Source organism: Glycine max, chromosome 9, assembly GCF_000004515.6.
Source record: "Glycine max cultivar Williams 82 chromosome 9, Glycine_max_v4.0, whole genome shotgun sequence".
NCBI lineage: Eukaryota > Viridiplantae > Streptophyta > Magnoliopsida > Fabales > Fabaceae > Glycine > Glycine max.
This window is the reverse complement of record NC_038245.2, coordinates 18,454,941-18,460,620: the sequence shown is the minus strand read 5'-3', so window position 1 is coordinate 18,460,620 and position 5,680 is coordinate 18,454,941. Positions and strand designations below refer to the sequence as shown.

The following is a 5,680-nucleotide window of genomic DNA, read 5'->3' as shown; positions in this document are numbered from 1 at the left end:
GACTGATATGGGGGTTCTATCCTATTTCCTTGGACTTGAATTCAAGAAGACTGAGAGAGGTATTTTGATGCACCAGAGCAAGTATGCAACAGAAATATTGAAGAGATTCAACATGGTTGAATGTAATTCAGCAGCAACACCAACGGAGGCAGGTCTTGTACTTGAAAAGGAGGGAAAGGAAGACAAAGTCGATGCAACTGAGTTCAAACAGATTGTTGGTTCTCTCAGGTACTTGTGTCATTCAAGACCTGATTTGGAATTTGCTGTTGGACTGGTAAGTAGATATACGAAAGGACCCAGAATTCCTCATCTCCTAGCTGCCAAGAGGATTCTAAGGTTCATAAAAGGGACCATCAATGCTGGAATTTTATTTCCAAATAAAGACAATAGCAACTCAGAGGAATTAATGGGATATATTGATGCAGATTGGGGAGGAGACAGAGATGACAGAAAGAGTACTACAGGTTACATATTCATGTATGGTGCAGCTGCAATGAGTGTTTGTCAAGCTGTCTGGTTGAACACATTACTACAGGAATTAAAAATCAAGGAGAGTGATGGAGTGAAGCTTTTTGTGGATAATAAGTCAGCTATAAGCTTGTCAAAGAATCCAACCTCTCATGGTAGAAGCAAACACATAGAAACAAGATTTCACTATCTTAGGGATCAAGTGAACAAAGAGAAACTGAAAGTGGAGTACTGCTACACATTTGATCAACTTGCTGATATTTTAACCAAACCCCTCAAAGGGGAGAGGTTTAAAATGTTAAGGGGCATAATTGGCTTGATGAACTTAGGAGATCAGAATTAAGGGAGGGTGTGAGAGTTTAATTTTGTTTTGTGTGGGGTAGATTTGTTTGTGCTTTGAATATAAGAGAGAGTAACAGAATTTTAAAATTCTGTTATAAGTACTAGCCTAAGTGTGAAGGGTTATTACTCTGTTTTTGCTTGTATAAAAGGGCATACATACATCTTAATAAAGAGGATTTATTCATTCTATCATTTTCAGTCTCTAGTGCTATTCCTAGTAGGTGTGCAATTCTGTGCAATTATGTGCTTAGAAAATAGTGAGTGATACACGAGTGAATGTGTGAGGGAGTGAATTGCATCTCTTGCAATTGAGTGAGGAACAATGTGTGTTCCAACACCTAATGCTTAAAGGATATTCTCTATTTAACAATGCTTATGTGTTATATGGTGTCTCCTGAAATGCTAAACCTTGATTCCTCATGAGAGTCTAGCCTAATCCTGATCAAGCATCATCCGCAAATTCCTCTTGTTGGACTAAACTCAACCATGACCGCATTAAGACAAACATACAACAACTAGGTTACTGTACCCCGATTCCTCGTGAAAATACGACAAACTAGCCCCGTCCTATCAAGTTCTAAGAATCAGACCAGTTTCCACTGTTGAATGATCCTAAGGACACATGCATCTATGTGATCAAGGTAAAGGCATGGTAGAATGAAGTTCTGATAGCACAGTGAACACAAAAATCATCATTAAATAGATAAAAAGATATTTACATCAAGTACCTAGAAGGAAGATCCAACAGAGGATTTAGCTTTCCATAACTGGGAAGCTTCCTTTACAACAAAGAAAGGAGAAAGATGAAAAATTGAAGAAATACAAGTGGTGGGGATGTCTCCTCCACCTCTAGGACCTCTCAATCACTCACAAACTCAGCTCACGCTCTCAAGACGACTTCCTTTTCCAGCTCTGGTCTCTGCAGATCTTCACACAACAAAATCTCTCAAACTCTCTGGAATTTGGACCTCTCTCTCTAGAACTGAAGACATGCAAGAGCTCCTCAAGAAAAATGGCCAAACTCCATCTCTAAATCTGATTTCAGGCTTAAATAGGTGGCTTTGTTCGTGCTCGTGCGCTTAGCGCAAATCTGATCCGCTCAGCGCACATTAGTGAATATCGGCTTAGCGCGTGCTTTTCTCGCTCAGCGGATGGACTAAAGCGGTGTGCTTAGCGGGATGACTCTTTGCTTAGCGAACATGCACATCTCATCCTTCTTCCAGATTCTTCCTCGCGCTCAGCCAAGGAGTGTTATGCTCAGCGGATGGCTCGCTAAGTCAGTAGATTGACTTAGCGAAAAGGTGAAAATCAGCACTTCACAAACTTGCCTAATTAACCTGAAATTGAGAGAAAATGATTATTAAACACACAGAATAAAATTACTAAGTATTTATTACTTATCTTTAACTAAAAGAACTTATAACACTACAAAATAACCATAAATTGGAGGAGTTTGATACAATTTACACAAGTTTTATACACAAAAGTTAGTCGTATTCACCGACTAACACTTTCCCAACACTAAACCTATAATTCTTAGCAAAGCCAATAAAGAGCATTCATGCAAATCTGACTAATGAGGCTAGTTTCACTTAACAGAAAGTAAATAAGAAGAATACTCCTATATATTCCAATACATGAATCACCTTCATGACAACGTCTTACCAATATCTCCAGCCTGCAACTGCATGGACTGTATGCATGGAGTGACACCCTCTAAAACATACATTTTGCTGTTATTGTTTGGCCAGAAGCGAAATTGAAATATCCATTCCTTGCCTTTAGGAGAGGCATCCATGTAATAGAGAGAACTAGTAAGGATAGCTGTAAGAACAACCACAAATGCTTGAGCAAATGCAACAAATGGAGGCAGCACATCAGTCTGCATTTCATCATACAAATCACAATTTAGTCACCAGAATGAAACTTCTAACTTTGAATACTAGTAGCATAAAAAGGAAAATGAATAATGGGTTGTCAATTGCATGAGGCTTCCACCATTGTGGGGTTTCTTGTCTCTACAACTAGAACTCATTATGACCATGTTATAAGGCAGCAAACTTATCAATGCACCAAGGCTCGCCCTTATAACATAAGAAAGGAAAACTACAATGATGGTACACATACATACCAATGATGCCATTCCTTGAACACCTGTTATAAGATTACTGCCTCATAAAAATATATCAGCCAATGCCCCCTGGAGAATTGCAACAATAAATTACTACGCTCAGATATATTGTTCCATGCAGAAAACAATATTGTAAAGCCAACAATTGTTTTTCTTTTATTTTAACAATGAAGATGTTCTCATTATAAAACTCTAGTTATTCACCCACTAAATAAGTTTGAACTGAAGTAAATACAGCTTAAGTGTGATTCTTTCATCAATCTCAAGATACAGGTACCAGAAGGGGAAAAGAAAAGGGAAATGCAAGGCTTTTCTCCATTCTGAATAATCATTAAGAAAAAAAACAAAACAATACAAGCAAAGAATTACGATCCTAGGTTCTTCAAAGAATTAGGGAAGTCATGTGGTATAAAATTTGGTCAGTCAATACATCTAACTTTTCAAATAAAAAATTCTGAAAACCCAGTGAACTATGGAATGAATCTAATAATAGAAGATTTTATAGAAGTCAAAACTATTTACAGGGTATTATTGTACTATATAGTACTATTATAGATGGGTCAAACCCAAAATACATATTTCATTATTCCCAATTTTAAGCTTATCCAAATATTAATTTTCAGACATCTCTTGGCATATACAATTAAAAAAACCAGAGGTAGAAGCTCCTAAACAAACTTGAACAACAACCTTATAGAAGAGCTCCTCTCCAAATGAACTTGCTGCAACCATCAGTATAAACTATAAAGTAAAATCAATTAGATATCCTTCTTCATCATTGCACTAGATTCCAAACAACATACAGTATGTCAAATAAAGAAAGTTTTATCAAATTACCTGCCAAGGGGACATTCCAAACAACATACTCGCTGGGCTTTGTTCAATTTGGTATTGCTTAATATATAACTCCAATTGTAGGTAAATGAGTTGGTGGGCGAAGGGGAGGGAGAGGAGGATGCCATAGAGGTGGAGGAAACAAGGTGGAAGATCAAACCCAGCCTTTTCACAAAGATCAATTAACAATGGCAATGCAACCCAATCTTTCACCATCTTCCATACTTCAAAAACTTCACTTCCAAAGAGAATATCTTCTCCATCATTAACACTACCCTTAGCTTCAGAATTAGCCAGCATAAACTCTAAAGGCCTAACATATTTACATTTATCCAAACAAACAAAATGCAACCTTGACCTAACATCATCAGACAACGACCCACAAACATTCACAAAATGCCCTAATGTTTGAAATTTGAAATTCACACTGTGAGAATCACCATTAGCCAGAATCTCTGGCAAGGCATACCTCAAAGATATCACCGAAGAAAAAACCAGAGGAGAATCATCAAGAAGGTGAGAACCACTAACCACCATACCAAAATCATTGTCGATTCGAACAAATCCAGATTAAAGAACAACACCATGAACCGTAAACACTAATAACTTGAAATCATTAACGTTGTTCCCAAGCGCTTCTTTCAGGACCCTTGTCATGAAGAAAGGCTCGGAATTGGTACCCACCACCACCGTCTCGTCAGACCCATCAATAATTTCCATGGATTTCGGTTCCGCGGTGTCCAAAGTCGGAGGCTTTTTGGCATCGGGAACAGAGGTGGAGTCATTGGTGAGGGTTTCTGGTGAGTCTTGGATGGTGGGTCCATCGCGGGGAGCAGTTTCTAGCTTGTGGAGGAGGGTTTCGAGGGTTAAGATGGTGGGGTTAAGAGAGTAAAAGATGAGGTCCCCGGCGGAGACGCCGAGAGAGTTGAGGGGCTCTTCCGATGAAGGGGCATGAATTTCGTCCTTTCTGTTGAGGGAAATATGCAGAAAAGAGGAAGAAGAAGAAATGGTGCGAGAAATAGTGTCTTTGAGTTGAAACAGAGAACAAGAATCAAGGACTTCGATTTTGAGGGTTTCTTTGGATTCTAAAGATCTAAGTCTCAACTTCATCATCTTAGGAAGGAGGACTTGCAGGTGAAGGACAGGCGGTGGGGTCGAGGAGTCTATGGACAGGCGGTGGAAGATCAAACCCACAGTCCATTTTTTAGTTTTTGCAAAAGAAAAGTCACTCAAGAGTGACTCAGTAAATTTCTCAGCAGCCTTGCATATAATCCATTGGCTACTTGTATGGTTCCAACATTAATGCAATTTAATTTTCTTTTGAAAAAAAATGTCATTTTTGGATCAACCTCTCTGTTTCCTCTCTAGTCTCTCTCATTCTCATTCTCTTTATTCTCAGTTCTCGATTATTACATTCAAGCAATTATTTGACTTTTCAACTTTCATAAATCATATTCTAATTTGTGAATTGGTATACCCCACACCAAGTGACCAACTCCAATACTCCATCTCCAAGTAACAGGAATAGGATACTCACAAACGTTGTTAGCATCTCAAATTCTCAACAGGTTTGATCATTTCACTCATTTGCTTTGCATTTTAATTTATAAAGAAATTGATTGAATTGAAATTAAATTGAATGAACATTTACAAATTACAATTTTTACATCTCATTTTTTATTGTTTATCGTTGTAGGTGCAAGCAAAGTGATTGTCACTACGGTTTGGATTTTGGATACTCGTAGATGTTATGGTGCATAGTCATAGCTTAAAGAAATTTTCGTTCACAAATTTAATTTTTCACTTTCCAATTTTTATTGTTTCACTATTATCTTCTTTTAATTTTAAAATAATTTTGCTTGTTATTTTTATTTTAGTCTATCAGTAAAATATGTCAAATAGAAA

At 37.6% G+C, this 5,680-nt stretch overlaps 1 pseudogene; it reads right to left on the bottom strand.

The window, feature by feature from the left end:
• Positions 1 to 2,458: 2,458 nt before the first annotated feature.
• LOC102664798 (F-box protein SKIP22-like) lies at positions 2,459 to 4,885 on the bottom strand (annotated as a pseudogene).
• Between the last annotated feature and the right edge of the window lie 795 nt (positions 4,886 to 5,680).